Source organism: Notamacropus eugenii, chromosome 6 (assembly GCF_028372415.1).
Source record: "Notamacropus eugenii isolate mMacEug1 chromosome 6, mMacEug1.pri_v2, whole genome shotgun sequence".
In the NCBI taxonomy this organism is placed as follows: domain Eukaryota; kingdom Metazoa; phylum Chordata; class Mammalia; order Diprotodontia; family Macropodidae; genus Notamacropus; species Notamacropus eugenii.
In genome coordinates this window covers 130,068,615-130,087,616 of record NC_092877.1, presented here as the reverse complement: position 1 = coordinate 130,087,616, position 19,002 = coordinate 130,068,615, and the positions used below count along the sequence as shown (strand labels likewise).

At 35.3% G+C, this 19,002-nt stretch overlaps 1 pseudogene; it reads right to left on the bottom strand.

The window, feature by feature from the left end:
• LOC140512133 (small ribosomal subunit protein uS7-like) overlaps positions 1–19,002 on the bottom strand; it is a 101,000-nt pseudogene that overhangs the window by 1,518 nt on the left and 80,480 nt on the right.

Genomic DNA, 19,002 nt, shown 5'->3' with positions numbered 1-19,002 from the left:
ATTCAAAGTTTAGGTTCCTATTTTACAGGGCTCTCTTATTTAGGGCTTATGTGAATAAACTTCTTCTAGCTCCTCTAGCCATAAGTGCCTGGACAGCAAATTATATTATTTTCAGGTTCACAAATTTGTATGAATACCATGATTTTGCATTTTCTGATATAATCTAATTTCAGTTTTTTAAATAGATTATGAAAGTTCTAATGAAAACATAAGGCATAAAAAAAGCTGCAAAACAATAATAGTCAAATAATTTGGGTTACTAAGTTTGTTACATCATTAGGGATGATATATTTTCTTCTCTCTCTCTCTCTCTCTCTCTCTCTCTCTCTTTCTCTCTCTCTCTCTCTCTCTCTCTCTTTCTCTCTCTCTCTCTCTCTCTCCCATCCAAAGAATCACTTGTTAACAAATTAAACCAAGTTTTTCACTTGGTCCATCATCCTTCATGCACACAGGAATGTAATAGAAGTGATTAAATGGAAGACCTTCATTCTTAGTATTGGTTAATAATTGAGACAAATCCAGTTAGGCAAGAGAAAAAGTCCAAGCTCTGCATTTAAAATTGGTTATGCACTCCCTGAGTGTTGGATACTTTACATACTCAAGATGTTGGTATTATAATATTCAAAGACCATAGGATACTTTTATTTTACTTGTTTTCTTAAGTATTTTTCCAACTCATGCAAAATGTATCTTTTCATGAGCTTCGATAATAACTTTGAAATAGTTTTTTTTTAACAGATGTGATGTCAAAAATGTGTCAGGAAATATATAATATTTTCTTAATCAGACACCAGAAATTCATAATAAAGCTTAATCATGAACATCAGATAAATATGTATATTTATTTCTGTTAACATTGAATCCTGGAAGTTCATCAAATTTTTCAAAATAAAATTTCTTGTGAAGCATATCTATGGTGCTTCATTAAGTATTCCTAAAGAGATCCAGTTTTTCAAGACTATGAATCTTTTTTTGATGTTATTTTTTTGGATATAAACACATGACTGAAAAAGTGTATATTAATTCATGAAAATGATTTTTACTTACAGATTTTCTATATTTCATTCTTTCCTGACTACTGTCAGAAAATACTTTTCTTGGCCCCATTTTTTTTAGATTTTATTTTTCATCCTTAACACAGTTTATAACAGATGAAAAAATTCAAACTTTTGGTCAGGTGATACTTCTTTTTAAAGTATTTACAATATGGACCCCAAAAGAATTTTTTTTTTAAACATTAACCAACTGAAACACAAATAATACTTGTTTGCTAACTTCGCAAGCTCTTGACCTAATTGTCTCCACCGTATTTCTAAGAATTAAAGGATACTAACTTATTGTTGTTATTCTAAAGTCCTAAGTCTAATAGCTTAATTTTAGACTTAAGGTTGAATGTTTCCCTACCAATAATCTATAATTTAATAGATCTGGTATTAAGCTTAGAAACCTTTTGACTATAGGAAAATTACACCAAGACTAAGGATATTACAGGGAAGAAATCATTTTCAAAAGTGAAATAATCTTCTCAGTTTTCCTATAGGTACTTAACTGCTATAGATCCATAAGTAGACTGGAAAAACTGGATTTTTTGTCCAAGAGCAACAAAAACTAAAGAACACAAAAACTGATAATTACTATCGGCTAAATTATGAACAAAAACTAAATTTCGTTAATAGCTCATACATGATGGCATTCTTCTTAGGTAATCACCATATAATTTTCAATTCTTATAGTAAAAAAAAAATTGTCCTGGGTATGAACATATCTCATTGTTAGTTACATGCGCAAATGTTCTTCATTATGCATATGAGATCATGGACATAATCCAACAACTTGTGACTTAATAAAAATGGTTTTATTCTCTCTAGAACTCTTGGTTTATCCCAATTTTCATTTTACATTGTTAAAGAATTTCATCCTTATTCCAAAGTATAATTATCTTTTAAAATGAGTAATTTACCTAATTGATATTAAACATTTAAAAACCCTGAATCATTCAAATAAGAAATAAATTAGTCTCTTGATGGTGCCATATACTTTAACTCTTAGTTCTATTAAATTGGAACCATTTTGCAATCCTCAGAATCTCTTGGGTTTTACTTCAAGTTCATGGCCATGGAGCTTACAGCATATTATTGAAGTTCAGATCATATTTTCCTAAAATTTAATTTGTAAAGTCAAAGTCAAATTTTCATTAAATCCAGTTGTATGAGAACAGTGTACAAAACACCTTGGATCCTAAAAACTTTTGAAAAATGAAGTTTTCCAATTTAAAAGGAGAGAATTAATGTACTAATAGACAAATATGAACACCCATTCATACTCAATAGTTCTTGACAAAGTCAGATTCTATAAAATGTAATTATTTCTTCCTCTCGCTGAAAGTCACAATATTTATAGTATAATAACAATTACTATTGTTGCATTAAAATATATCTGGGAGAAAGAGGCTGACTGGTGACAGCCCAGACCTCATGAACTGTTATTACTGTGCTTTCACAGCTTCTTCTTAGCTCTGTAAGTTCAGAAAACCAGTTTTATCAATCAGTCCAGAAATAATTAAGCTCTAAAGAATGATTCTCCCTAAGCCAATTCACAACAGCTTCATTCATTAATTTATACTGAGAGAAATTTTGAACAAAAAAAGAAATGGTACTAGTAATTTTATTGGAACCTTCCCTTTTGGTGTGTTGACTAACTTAGGAAACAAATTATAGGTTTAAAAATTTCATATAATTTAGATAACTAAGGGAGTTAAATATTATTAATGAATATTTCCATCTAGATAGAGTTTGTAAAATAATTTTCCTTCTCTTTAAGCATATTTAGCTCCAAATAATCAGTACAAGGATTAATAATTAGGGCATGCGAGAGGAGTTGGGGAAATGGAACCACCATGGTGGCATAAAAAGAAAAAAAATGTGAATGCTCCCAAATTTCCCTAAATTAATGCCTCAAAATTAATTCTGAAATGGCAGAAACAATGAAAAGAACCAACAATTTTCCAACTGAAGACAATTTAGAAGGTTAGCAGGAAAGATCAGTCTCACTAGGGTGAAAGTAGAGACCATTTGAATATAATGTTCCCCCACAAACCAGCAACAAGCTTTGGGCCTTATAGAAAAGGCTTACAGTGGACCCTTTGTTGGCACCGGGTGCAGGATTCTGTTGCATTGCCCAGAATGGGATCTGGGTCACAATCTCAGAATAAGGAAGAGCACTATCACACTACATCTTGAAGCTTCAGGGGTACAGGTGCTCTAGTCATAGCCCCAGAGCAGAACAATGTGCTTATGTTCATTAATAGAGGAGAGAATGAATCAGCAGAGCAGTGACTGCCCCTCTCCCTAAATTGTACCACCTTAGGAAACTGAAAACTTAAAGACAACCAGAATTAGCTCTGAAAATAACAGCCCAAAAAACTTGAAGTGAGGGATAGTGCCCCACCCACCACAGTATCAGAGTCCACAATTAAAGTAAAGTTCAAAGTCACAAAATAGGCTGGAAAAATGAGGGACTTAAAATAATCAAAAAGAACCTGAGCACAGAGAGTAACTATAGTGACAGGGAAGATAAAACAAATAAACTCAGAAGAAGACAATAAAGTCCAATTTGCTATATTCAAAGCATCACAGAAAACAGTGAATTGGTCTCAGAGTCCCCAACCCCCCCCCCAAAAAAAAAAAAACTCCTGGAAAAGTTTAAAAAGGTTTTAAAAATCAAATAAGAGAGATAGAGGGAAAATAGAAAAAGAAATAAGAAGGATATAAGAAAATAATTTTTTAAAAGAATTGGTAAAAGATGCAAAAAAATACTGAAGAAAATGACACCTATATAAAAAAGAGTAGCTCAAATGGTAAAAGAGTCACAGAAATCCAATGAAAAGAATTCCTTAAAAACTAGAATTGGCCAAACTGGGGGTGGGGTAGGGTATGTTGTATAAAAGCTCACTGGAGAAAATAATTACTTAAAAATTAGAATTGGGCAAGTGGAAGCTAATGATTCTATGAGACATCATGAAAAAAGAAAAGAAAATCAAATGAATGAAAATAATGGAAGAAAATATGAACAATCTAGTTGGAAAAATTAACCTAGAAAATAGATCAAGAAGAGACAATCCATATTTTCTCAACAATGCAGTGATCTAAGATAATTCTGAAGTGTTTGTTCCTAAAATTACTATCCACCTCCAGAGAAAGAATTGATGGAATCTGAAGGCAAATCGAAGTATACATTTCTTGACTTTATTTTTGTTGTTTTCTTTAAATAACATGACTAATATGGAAATGCTTTTCTTGACTACAGATATATACCCTATATCAAATCACTTGCCTTGTTAAGAAAGAGTCAGGGAAGGGAGTTAGGGAGAGAAGTTTGAATGGAAAAAAAAAATTAAAATGAATGTAAAATATTTTACATGTTGTAGAAAATATGTTTATTAAATAAGCCATGCTTGTCTAACTCTAATGGTTAATACACTTTAACACTACTTTAGCCTATTCTAATGCATCAACTTAGAACTTTTTTTATGATAGACAAATTGTTTTCATGATGTAATTTTGTAATGTAGAAAAGAATGGCATGGTAGATTTCTTGTAATGTACAATTTTGTGAAATCTTAACTCTATTAGCAAGCCCTTCATTCAAAAAGAACAACACACACACACACACACACACACACATTCTCCCTTCCAAATAATACTAGGAAAAATAAGTTAAAATCAGAACATATGTATTTCAGTCATGAGTTTCTTCTGCAAGTCACTATCAGCAAAAATAGTTAGAAAACCTGAAGACAATAAAGTAGTGGAGAAGGTAACAATGTGTGTCCAACTCTTTTCAGAGAGACTTTGGTGAGAGGATCACAATGGACTTTTTAAAAGTCTAGGGTTTTTTGAGTTATATTTCAAAAAATCGTAAATGAACAATGCCCCATCTCGTTGGAAAAATTATTAATAGAAAAATTAAAAAAAACAACTGACCTCCATACCTTAAGATACCTTACAAAATATGTGGAAAATTATATTTCTTTAAATAGAGAACCAACGTATAAGTGTCTAATACCCCAAAGAGGGGGGTAATGGACCACATGTGATAAGGGAAGAAGAAAAAAACAGTTGTTGCTGGACTTTGATGGTAATATTTAGAAATGTCGACCATTTATTTGGGTTCATTTTTACATTATGGAAATTTGTTGAAGTTAATAGTTACCATTTATTTTTACTTGATTCTTTAGCATTATCTAAGTATACTATCATATCACTTGCAAAGATTAATACTTTTGTTTCTGCATTACCTATTCTACTCCTGTTTCTTTTTTCTTCTCTTATTGCTATAGCTCGTATTTCTCAAGCAATATTGAAAAACAGAAGTGATAATAGGCATCTTTGTTTCATTTTGATCTCATTGGGAAGGCTTCTCTCTAATCTCCATTACAGATAATGCTCACTGATGGATTTAGGTAAATATTACTTATTTTAAGGGAAACTCCATTGGTTGCTATTCTTTCTACCATTTTAATAAGAATTAGTGTTGCATTTTGCAAAAAGTTTTTTTCTCTATTTTTTCTCTGTCTCTATTAAGATAAACGTATAATTTTTGTTATTGATATATTCAAAAATTATAACAGTTTGCCCCTGTCTTTTCTTTTTCAGCTGAAGTATGGTGGAGTTTATTCGAGCACCTTATTTGATCATTGTATGTCTTTCTGTTTCATATTTATTTCTTCTAAGTAACACATTGTGGATTTAGGTTTTTAATCCACTTGGCTATCCATTTCTCTTTTCTTTATGGGTGAATTCACGACATTCACAATTTATAATTACGATTACTAAAAGTGCTTTTTATCCTATCCTATTTTTTCAATTTGTTCTTTTTCTCACTGTATTTTTGCCCATCCTCAGAAGTCAGTTTTCTGTTGCCAAGATGGAATAAGAGCAGGGACTCACTTGAGCTCTGACCCAGACCCCTCCAAATACCTGCAAAAAATGACTCTAAACAAATTCTGGAGTTGCCAAATGCATAGAATCATGGAGTGAAGCAAATTTCCTGACCAAAAGAGCCAGGTAGGACAATTCAATTTCACCAGACTGGAATCAGAATATAATCCACCAGCTGCACCAGCATAGATGAAGCCTTTGAGAATGAATCTCTGGTAGCTATGACAGTTTTCAGATATCTCAACTGCAAAACACAGAGGAAAAAGTGGAAGGTCAATTGAAAAAGCCTTCCAGACCTGTGTGAGAGAGTAGTACAGTCTGGTCCCACAAGATAGCAGAGGGGACAGCAGAGCCCATGACAGTCACAGCAGCAGCAGCTGTTTTTGGATCTCTAGGCCACAGATTATAGGAAGACTGAGTGGCTTAATCAAAGGGTGATACAGGGATCTCTTTGCTAGTGCTGAGACAGATTTCTGTTGCTTTGCCATGATTGGATCTGGGTTGCAATCCTGCGTAGTGGTCCTAGGGCAAGGATTTCTGGTGTGGTGGAATTTGTTGCAGTGATGGAGAGGGAGTCCTCCTCACAGTTCCAGGTCAGAAAGGAGTGCATGGAGTCACTCACAAACCAGGGTACAGACTAGAAGAGGAGTGGAAATCTGTCCTTTGATCATGCAGCTTTGGAAGAGTTGAATATTTGCAAGTCCTTAGAAGTGTTTTTGAAAACAAATGTGCAAAACCCCTGAAGAATGAGACAGTACTGCTCCCACACACTGGAAGCAGAGAACTACCTTGACAGTGAGCTCAAATTCAAGCAAGTGACTGGGGAAATGAGCAAACAATGAAAAAACAATCAGCAATAGAAATTTACTTTAGTGACAAGGAAGATCAAAATATATCACGTGAAGAAGACAACAAAGTCAAAGCTCCTACATTCAAAGTCTCCAAGAAAAATATCAATTGGTGACAGGCCATGGAAGAGTTCAAGAAGATACTTATAATTAAGCAAGAAAAATGGAGAAAAAATCAGGAAGAGAAATGAGAGTGATGCAAGAAAATTATGAAAAACAAGTCAACTGATTGCTAAGGGGGACCCAAAAAGTACTCAAGAAAATAACACCTTAAAAATAGACTAACCAAAAAGGCAAAAGAGATCCAAAAATCCAATGAGGACTCTTATGAAGCAGAATTGGCCAAATGGAGAAGGGGGTCCAAAATCTCACTGAAAAAATAATTCCTTAAAAATTAGATGTAGCAAATGGAAGCTAATGACTTTACAAAAAATCAGGAAACTATAAAACAAAATTAAAATAAGGAAAATAGAAAACAATATGAAATATCTTTTTGGAAAAACCACTGACCTGGAAAATAGATCCAGTAGACAAAAATAAAAATTACTGCACTAGCTGAAATCAATGATCAAAAAAAGAGCATAGGCATCATCTTTCAAGAAATTATCAAGGAAACAATTGAAAGAATTGAAAGAATCCACTGATTGACTCTTGAAAGAGATTCCCAAAAGGAAAACTCCTAGGACTACTGTAGTCAAATACCAGAGTTACCAACTGAGGAAAAAATATTACAAGCAACCAGAAAACAAAAACAATCCAAGTATTGCAGAAACACAATTAGGATAAGACAAGTTATAGCAGCTTCTATATTAAGGGGTAGGAGGTCTTGGAATATGACATTCTGGAGGTCAAAGGAGATAGCATTAAACAAAGAATCACCTACTCAAGAAAATTGAGTATAATACTTCAGAAGAAAAATGAATATTCAATGAAATAGCACTTTCAAACATTTTTGATGGAAGACCATAGTTGAATACAAAATTTGACTTTCAAACGCAAGAATCAACAGAAGCATGTGGAGGTAACCAGGAAAGATATATCCTAAGGGATTTACTAAAGTTGAACTGTTTAGATTCCTACATGGAAAGATGATATTTGTAAGTCATGGGACCTTTCTCAGTATTAGTATAGTTGAAGGAAACGTGTGCATGTGCATATATATATATATGTGTATATATATATATATATATACATATATATATATATATGTGTGTGTGTGTGTGTGTGTGTGTGTGTATGTGTGTGTATGTATATATGTATGTATATATAGATGGAGGGAAGAGAGTGAGTTTAATAAGAAGGGATGATGTAAAAAATAAGGGGTGAGAAAGGAAAATATTGGGAGGAGAAAGGAAGATAAAGGTAGAATTAGAATGGGCTAAATTATCTCATATACAAAAGTAAGAAAAAGTTTTTATAATGGAGGAGAATGGAAGGTAGGTGAGAGAAAATGAGTGAACTTTAATTTGACTGGATTTGGTTTAAGGAGAGAATATCACAAACATTCAGTTTGATATGAAAATCTTTCTTACCCCATAGGAAAGTAGTGGGGAGGGGATAAGAGGTGGAGCATGATAAGAGGTGAAATGAGAAATAAACACTATTGAGGAGGGAAAGGATAAGGAGAGAGAATGGAATAAATATTTTATTTATTTTTTAAAAAGTTTTATTTATTTATTTAAAAATGTTTTCAGCTTTCGTTTCAACAAAACTTTGACTTCTAAATTTTCTTCCCATCTCTCCCTTCCCTTCACAACAAAACACAGTGCATTCTGATTACCCTTTCCCCCAATGTGCCCTCCCTTCTATCACACCCCTCCCTTCTTTTTTCCCCATTTTCTCTCTTTTCTCATAGAGCAAGATAGATTTCTATACTCCATTACCTGTGTTTCTTATTTCTCAGTTGCATGCAAGAAAAATTCTCAGCATTCATTCCTAAAGCTTTGAGTTCCAACTTTTCTCCCTTCCTCCCTCCCCACCCATCCCCACTGAGAAGGCAAGAAATTCAGTACAATTTGTATTTGTGTAGCTTTGCAAAAGACTTCCATAACAGTCATGTTGTGTAGGACTAACTCTATTTCGTTCCATCTTATACTGCCCCACATTAATTCCATTCTCTCTTTAGACCTTATCCCTCTCCAAAAGTATTTACTTCTAATTACTCCCTCCTCCCATTTGCCCTCCCTTCTATCATCCCTCCCACCCCACTTATCCTCTTCTCCCCTACTTTCCTGTAGTGTAGGATAGATTTTCATACCCAATTGAGTGTGTATGTTATTCTCTCCTTAAGTCAAATGTGGTGAGGGTAAGTTTCACTTTTTCCTTCTCACCCCCCCCCCTTTTTTGTTCCATTGAAAACATTTTTCTTGCCTCCTTTATGAGAGATAGTTTGCCCCACTGCATTTCTCCACATCTTCTCTTAATATATTCCTCTTCTGTCTCTTAATTTTATTTTTTGAGATATCATCCATTCCTATTCAACTCACCCTGTGCCCTCTGTCTATACATATGTGTGTGTTGGTGTGTGCCTCTGTGTGTGTGTATGTGTGTATGTGTGTGTGTGTGTGTGTGTGTAATGGCTTCAACTACCCAAAAACTGAGAAAAGTTTCAAGAGTTACAAATAGTATCTTTCCATGTAGCCATGTAAAGTGTTCAACTTCAGTAAATCCCTTAGAATTTCTCTTTCCTGTTTACCTTTTATTGCTTCTATTGACTCTAGTGTTTAAAAGTCAAATTTTCTTTTCAACTCTGCTTCTTTCATGAAGAATCCTTGAAAGTCCTTTATATCATTGAATGACCATTTTTCTCCTGAAGTATTATACTCAGTTTTGCTGGGTAGATGATTCTTCGTTTTAATCCTTATTTCTTTGACCTCTGGAGTATCATATTCCAAGTCCTTCAGTACTTTAGTGTAGAAGCTGCTAGATCTTGTGTTATCTTGATTATATTTCCACAATACTTGAATTGTTTCTTTCCAGTTGCTTGCAATATTTTCTCTTTGACCTGGGAAGTCTGGCTACAGATAGTTGTTGTAGCTATCGGCTACAATATTCCTAGGAGTTTTTCTTTTCAGATATCTTTCCACTGATCAGTGGATTCTTTCAATAATTATTTCACCTTCTTGTTGTAGAATATCATGGCAATTTACCTTAATAACTTCATGAAAGATGATGTTTAGGCTCTTTTCTTCATCATGGATTTTAGGTAGTCCCATAATACTTAAATTGTATCTCCTGGAAATATTTTCCAAATCAGTTGTTTTTCCAATGCAACATTTCACTTTGTTTTCAAATTTTTTCATTCTTTTGGTTCTGTTTTGTAATTTCTTGGTTTCTCATAAAGTCATTAGCTTTCATCTGCTCCTTGCTAATTTTTAAAGAACTATTTTTTTCAGTGAGCTTTTGAATCTCCTTTTCCTTTTGGCTAATTCTGCTTTTTAAAGCATTCTTCTCCTCATTGGCTTTTTTGACCTCTTTTACCATTTGAGTTACTCTATTTTTTTAATTTATTATTTAACTTTTAGCATTCGTTTCCAAAAAATTTTGTGTTCCAAATTTTCTCCCCATTTGTCCCCTCCCTCCAGCCCAAAAACACCGAGCATTCCAATTGCCCCTATCACCAATTTGCCCTTTCTTCTATCATCCCTCCCTTCCCTTGTCCCCATCTTCTCTTTTATTCTGTAGGGCCAGATAGCTTTTTATACCCCATTACCTGTATTTTTTATTTCCTAGTAGCAAGAACAGTACTAGACAGTTGTTCCTAAAACTTTGAGTTTCAACTTCTCTTCATCCCTCCCTCCCCATGCATTCCCTTTGGGAAAGCAAGCAATTCAATATAGGCCATATCTGTGTAGTTTTGCAGATGACTTCCATAATAGTCGTGTTCTGTAAGACTATATTTCCCTCCATCCTATCCTGCCCCCCATTACTTCAATTCTCTGTTTTGATCCTGTCCCTCTCCAAGAGTGTTGACTTCAAATTGCTCCCTCTTCCCACTGCCCTCCCTTCCATCATCCTCCCCCCACCCTGCTTATCCCCTTCTCTCCCACTTTCCTGTAATGTAAGATAGGTTTTCATACCAAAATGAGTGTGCATTTTATTCTTTCCTTTAGTCGAATGTGATGAGAGTAAACCATGTTTTTCTCTCACCTCACCTCTTTTTCCCTCCTTTAAAAAGTCTTTTGCTTGCCTCTTTTATGAAAGATAACTTGCCCCATTCTATTTCTCCCTTTCTCCTCCCAATATATTTCTCTCTCACCCCTTAATTTCATTTTTTTAAGATATGATCCTATTCTATTCAATTCACTCTGTGCTCTCTGTCTGTGTGTGTGTGTGTGTGTGTGTGTGTGTGTGTGTGTGTAATGCCACAAACTACCCAGATACTGAAAAATTTCAAGAGTTACAAATATTATCTTTCCATGTAGGAATGTAAACAATTCAACTTTAGTAAATCCCTTATGACTTTTCTTTGCTGTTTACCTTTTCATGCTTCTCTTGATTCTTGTGTTTGAGAGTCAAATTTTCTTTTCAGCTCTGGTCTTTTCATCAAGAATGCTTGAAAGTCCCCAATTTCATTGAAAGACCATTTTTTCCCCTGAAGAATTATATTCAGTTTTGCTGGGTAGCTGATTCCTGGTTTTAGTCCTAGTTCCTTTGACTTCTGGAATATCATATTCCATGTCCTTTGATCCCTTAATGTAGAAGATGCTAGATCTTGTGTTATCCTGATTGTATTTCCACAGTACTTGAATTGTTTCTTTCTAGCTTCTTGCAACATTTTCTCCTTGACTAGAGAAATCTGGAATTTGGCGACAATGTTCCTAGGAGTTTCTCTTTTTGGATCTTTTTCAGGAGGTGTTCAGTGGATTCCTTGAATACTTATTTTCCCCTCTGGTTCCAGAATATCAGGGCAGTTTTCCTTGATAATTTCATGAAAGATGATGTCTAGGCTCTTTTTTTGATCATGGCTTTCAGGTAGTCCCACAATTTTTAAATTGTCTCTTCTGGATCTATTTTCCAGGTCAGTTGTTTTTCCAATGAGATATTTCACATTATCTTCCATTTTTTTTCTTTTGGTTTTGTTTTATGATTTCTTGGTTTCTCATAAAGTCATTAGCCTCCATCTGCTTCATTCTAATTTTGAAAGAACTATTTTCTTCAATGAGCTTTTGAACCTCCTTTTACATTTGGCTAATTCTGCTTTTTAAAGCATTCTTCTCCTCATTGGCTTTTTGAACCTCTTTTGCCAATTGAGTTAGCCTATTTTTCAAGGTGTTATTTTCTTCAGCATTTTTTTGGGTCTCCTTTAGCAAGGTGTTGACCTGCTTTTCATGCTTTTATTGCATCTCTCTCATTTCTCTTCCCAGTTCTTCCTCCACCTCTCCTACCTAATTTTCAAAATCCTCTTTGAGTTTTTCCATGGCCTGAGCCCATTGAATATTTATTTTGGATGTTTGGGATACAGAAGTCTTGACTTCTATGTCTTTCCCTGGTGGTAAGCATTGTTCTTTTTCAACTGAAAGGATGGTAGGAGATATCTGTTCACGAAGAAAGTAACCTTCTATGGTCTTATTTTTTTCCCTTTTCTGGGCATTTTCCCAGCCAATTATTTGACTTCTGAGTTCCCCCTCCACACCCGTGTCCCCTCCAGTTCTCGAGTTTGTCTATTTTTAAAGGTGCTATATTCTTCAATATTTTGGGGGTCTCCTTTCGCAAGCTGTTGACTAGCTTTTCATCATTTTCCTGTGTCACTCTCATTTCTCTTCCCAATTCTTCCTCCATTTCTCTTACTTGATTCTCAGTATTCTTTTTCAGCTCTTCCATGGCCAGAGATCATTGCAAATCTATTTTGGAGGTTTTGTTTGGCGAAGCTATCACTTTGATGTCTTCCTCTAATGGTGTGCTTTGTTCTTCCTCATCCAAACGATTGGAGGAAAACACCTGGTCACCAATAAAGTAATTTTCTCTGTTCTTAATTATTTTTTTCCATTTTATGGTAATTTTCCCAGTAAGTTACTTAACTTTTGAGTCCTTTGCCAAGTGGAGGGACTCTTAAGTTCTCAGTTCCGCCAAGGTGGCACAATCAAGGGAAAGGAGTTTACTCCTCTCCTAGCCTACTCTCTGGTCTGGGAGCAATCACAAGCTTTTCTGCCCAGGATCTGCATGTAGCGTTCCCTCTCCACAAAGGCCTGCAGCTCCAATGAGACAGCCCTCCTCAGTACCCTAGGGCCACCACTCTGGCCTGAGATGCAGATGAGTTGCTTGATTCCCCCAGGGTCTTTAGGCCTAGGTGTCCAAAAAGGACATTGCAACTGCTTGGAGTAGGGAATAGGGCAGGACTCTGCTCCCTTCTCCCTGGTGAATGAACTTTATCACCGACCTTTGAAGCTGTCTCTGGCATTTGTGGGTTGAGTAATCTGGGAACTGCAACTGCTACTCAGGATTCCGTGCACTGAAGCCTGCTCAAGTTTTCTTCTTGCCATACCTCTTGGCCAAGGCTGGATTGCACTGTACAGGCTGTGCTCTGCTCTGAGTCTGGTGCCATAGACCTTTCCTTTTGACCTTCCAGGCTGCCTTGAGCTTGAAATATGTTTCTGTCAGTCATTTTCTGGTTTTGGCTACTCTAGGACTTGTTTAGTCATTTTTACAGGTGTTTTATGGGCTTTGGGGGGACAACTACAGCAGATCTCTCCTTCTATTCTGCCATCTTGGCTCTACCCTTGGAATATACATTTACAAAGCAAAAGATCCAGCCTCTGTTTACAAAGAACTTCCACTTTATGAAGGGAAGCAACATGTGGGCATAAAAATATGCCAAATATGTGTATATAGAGATATATGTATATAGATATGTGTATATATCTACATATATCTACATATATATACACATATCAGTATATACATATATACACATATATATGTATACATATATATACATATATACACATATATACATATATATGTGTATATATGGTATACACATATATATGTATACATATACATATATACATATATGTATATATATATGTATATATATATATATAGGGAGAGAGAGAGACACACACACACAGAGAGAGAGAGAGAGAGAGAGAGAGAGAGAGAGAGAGAGTAATTTGACTGTGTTGAAGCTTTAAAGAATGTCATGGCTTTCTAAGAGATGATTGGGAGAAGAGGATGAAGCTTAAGCATGTGGGACAGCATGTTCAAAGATAGAATATATGAGGTAGAGTAAGAAGATCAGTTTAGTTCAAATGTACAGTATGAAATGTATACTAAACCAAAAAATATAGATTTGAGGCAGGGTTTGAAGGCCCTGGAATGAAAAGTGACTTGGTTTTTTTTGTTTTTTGTTTTTTGTTTATTTTTTTTTTTTGATTCTCAAGTTCATAGGGGACTTCTGTATGTTTTGGAATAGAGGACTGATATGGTCAAGTCTGTACTTTGGAATTTTCACTTAGTTGTCCAGGTAAAGGTTAAAGATAGGCAAAAGATGAAGAAGGGGTAGGCCCAGGTGATAACCACGAAAGCAGAGTATAACGGTTGTGTTTGAAAGATACCGTGAAGGTAGAAGGTTTAAGATTAAGGAATAACAATGTTTAAGGATGAGGGAAGTGACAAATTATGAAAACTCTGAAGTTCTGTTCTTGTGACACAGGAGAGATTCTTGTTTCCTTAAAAAAAAAAAAAGTAAATTTTAGCAGGGAGTCAGGTTTTGGGTGAAATATGTGTTCTATTTTACACATGATGAGTTTGAGATCCTCATGTTATATTCACTTTGACATGTCCTAGGAATCATTATGTGTAGAAATCATAAAGAAACCCTCGATCTGTTGAGAGAGTATGAGAGGGAGAGAGAGAGAAAGAGGGAGAGAGAGAGAGGCAGAAAGAGATATAGAGAGAGACATAGAGAGAGATACAGAGAGACAGACAGATAGACAGATAGAGACACAGAGAGACAGAGACAGGGACAGAGACACAGAGAGACAGAGATACATAGAGAGAAAGAAAGAGACACAAACAAAGAGACAGAGACAAGAGAAAAAAAAAACCAAGACACAAAGAAAGTGGTACAAAACAGAGAGTATAAGAGACACATAGAGGTACACAAAGGCAGAAAAAAATAATGACAGAGATGTAGAGAAATACAGATATTCAAGACATACAGACAGAAACAGTGAGAGGAAGGCAGAGGAGACAGAGACACAGATAGTAACAAATAGAAACAAAGAATGAGATACAGAAAGATACAGAGACACAGAGATATAGAGATAGACAGGGAGGGAAACAGATGGACTGACTGAGAAAGAGGGAAAGATAGCCTAGACAAAGTCATGGGATACAGCAAGAGTGAAAGGATAATATATAGAAGATATAGCAAAGGAATATGAGGAGTATTTGGTCACCAAGATAATAAAGTGTAACTAATTTAGAGAATGAAATGACCAAATAGGGAGTATGATCACTGAGTTATATACTTTAGAAAGTTTAAGAGAAATGAGAAAAATCAAGGAAGACTATAATTGAGAAAATCATGATCAATTAATTATTAATTAAACAGAAATCCACTTGTAATTAGAATTGTTGACACTCCACCATCATGATATAAAAGATGTAATTATGTAATAGAAGAATGGTATCAACTTTTATTCCATACAGGCTATCTCATGTGTCGAGTACTAGATTATTCACCCTGCCCATACACATTCTGGCTTTTGGAGTGGTATCCACATAGCATGCATATTTCATGCGCATACTGTTCAATCTCAGGTTCCTAAGAATAGTCATAGTATATGTTGGAGAGGGGAAGGAGTGAATTATTCTAGTACTACCCAAAAAAGTACCTCCTGACACCCCCAATTTGCTTTAACCTTAAAGAAATCAGCCATCTATGAAGTCAATAATTCTTAAACATGAAACTTTGCCTGAACAAGAAGTCAAAAAGTGATAATAATGATAAAAATAATAATAATAATAACAAAATAGTATAGGAGTAATCAAAATCTAAAAGTACACCCTTGAACTTGATTTGCCCTCTTCCAAAAATGTCCACAGTATCCACAAAGGAAAGTAGGCAAACATTTAAAGAAAACTAGCCTGGAAGCATCAGTAGGGAAAATCATATGCATTAAGCAACTCATAACTATAGGCCCAGGTGAAAAGGGTATCTTTTAGGGTAGAAGTTGTTCAATGTGTCACTGAATACCCTTTTGTTTGTGCCTATCTACTTTTCTACTGGAGAAAATCACTTCTCTAATACCATCTGACCATTGATGCAGTGTTAAACTTTTTTAGTAAAGAAACAACTTGATGTTCTTTCAGTGAAACAGCAGTTCTAGACAAATGTTTAGGGTCTAAAGTATTCCAGATCTGTGTCCTCAGCTGGGCACTGTGACAGTAGCAGAAATAATATTTAAGCCATTTTTGTGACAATAAGCTCTCTTATGCCAAAGACAAAATTGAAGACTTCTTCAGTTTTGCTTTCTTAGTGCTCTGAGGAGTAATACAGAGAACTTTTACAAAAATCATTCAAGAGAGAAAGCAAGGACAGTACAAAAAGAGATAACTTATGTAATGATATGAACTAACAGAAAAATAGATATACTCCAACAGTTTCAAATATAGCAAAGAGCAAAAAGTATCAGACTTCTCAAGCCAGGAAAACTAAATAAATAAGTAAAAAACAAGAAACTAAAAATACAAACAAAACAGCAAAAAAAAAAGGGGGGGGGGATTACACATTCACACTTCTAAAACTTTTCCCCTGTCTCAGGATGTAGATTTCAGCTAACGAGATAACAGGTCTTTGTCAAGCAGTTGCTTTCCTCCAGTGAGCTTTGAGGGCTTTTCTATCTTTCAGTAGGTCACAAACTTTAGATATTTATAAAGAGTTAAAAACTCAGCAAGCTCTTCAAAGAGTAAGAGGTACTGCTGCAGTGGCATACCAGAGACAGCTTTTACCTGCTCAGAAAGCCAATTGTTTAATGTTCAGAGTGAATGTGTGATTCTTGGAAATCAAAAAAAAAGGCAACAAATCAGGTCCTGGTTTATTTTTTTCTGTGACTTGTCTACATTTAATAGAGAATAAGTTAATAATGCAGATTATTTTTAAATGCATCTTGCATTCCTTCTTCCCCTCCTTCCTTCCTATATCCCTCTCTTTCTCTATCATCCTCTCCCTTTTCCTCTTTCTACTTCTCCTCTTTCTCTTTCTCCTTCTTCCTCTCCCTCTCCCTCTCCCATGCCTCCAAATCCTCCTCCTTCTTCTCTCTCTGCCTCCCTCCTTTCTCTCTCACTCTCTCACTCCTCTCTCTCTCAAGTCCTACCAGTTGTAGATTCTGAAGGAGCTCAATCAGCTATCTCATCCAACTAAGACCAATGCAATTGTCCTTGTCTTCCTATATTCTTCTGTTCTGTTTCTTTCAAGCACATGGGTATTGAAGCACTGAGATAAGCATCTTTCTTCTTGTGTCTCTTCTTATTCTTCCAGTCTCTTGTTTCTCATTTTATCTTCTCCTTTCTTTTATTGGAACTTAGAGGTTCCAATTAGCAGCTCCAAGGACACATCTTGAACTCATGTTGAAAAAATCAGGACCGGTGCAGATAGGTAGCTCAGTGATTAGGGCATGATTCCTGGTTTCAGGAGGGCTTGAATTCAAATCTGGCCTCAAATACTTACACTTACTAATTTTGTAACTTTGGACAAGTCACTTAACCCCAATCAACTTTCCATCCCTTTCTAAAAGTAATAAAAAAATAAGTTCTGGACAAATATAGTAAGCATTCATTGTGCCCATATTTTTCAAAAGTTATTTGATCGTCAGTTTCTCAAATATCATCTTCAGAATTTTGAAAAGTCATATTTAAATAAGCTGCTGGATCACATCACACTGCAGCTGTCCCCATCTTTATTCAGTACCAGTGGAATTGAGCTGTTTTCAAAAAGGTTTTAGAAGTGCATTTATCTGAAATAAAATTTCTTCCAGGTCTTCATAAATGATTTAAGCCACTTTTCTCATATGAATGACCTTTTTCTTTAAATTTCATTAACTAAAATGTCTGTAAATCAAAGGGGCAATGTCTTACAAAAGAAAATACAAAAGAATGGCAATATTCTACATTTTTAGATTGTAATATGTTAAAATTGAAAAGATATCCGAGAAATACCGTGTGACTGCTTACACCCTTCCAAAACTTTCAACATAGAACAGATAATTCTTAAACAGTACAAAATCTATCAAAATACTTGAAATGACACTGTGCTACTCAATTCATTTTACGAGTTAAGTGCAAATTTCCAAAGTTCTGGAGTGGAAAAGCAAGCCATAACAACTTTCTGTAATCTGAGGCCAGGATCAATGAAATTAGAAAGAAATGTTGTAAAAATTAAACTCACATCAAATTCATAGCCGTATTACCTAGAAATATTCTACTAATACAAGTGGGGGAGGTGTACATAAGGCAAGGGCCATAGAGAAATTTTGAGCTAAGAGTGACTTTGAGAGTCATTAAATCTAACTCCTGCTTTTGACAAATAAGTGAACTGAAGTCCTAGTGAAGAGAAATGACTGGTTCATCATCACATTGGTGGATAGCAGTCATGAGATTTGAAATCATCAATTCTTTTTTTACTCTAAATTTAGGGTTCTTCCACTGCACCATGCTTTCTCTCAACAGCATAATAGAACTAAATAAGAATTATTACAAGAAGAATAATTTATCCTACAGAAATCTTGAGAGGATACACAGAAAGTAAACAGCTATGATTGCTTCTGATTTTTATCACAAGAATGAATTGATATGTGTTAATCAGGCCAATCTTATCCAAAAGAGGCCAATTGTCAGGGACTGAGGGATTTAGATATAGTAAAGACTACACTTCATTTACTTAACTGACTCCCTCAGCTGGGCTATATGTAGCCTCCAGCCCTGCTCTGTCCCTCTGCCTGCGGCCCCTGTTTGGGCACCAAGTTGCTATAGTAATGGCATAGCACACCAAGAGGAGCAAGTCTTATGCCTGGCCCGCAGGCTGCTCTTCCTCCTGTGGAGCTCATGAGTAAAAGAATGAGGTGGGAGAGCGGGTCATGAAGCAACTCCGATTTATTCAAGCAAGCACTCTGATTATATAGTCTCTGCCAGTCAGCCCAACGATCCATGGTAACACACACAAACAAACCCGAAACTATAGTAACAAACACAAACCAGGGGTGGGGCTGTCC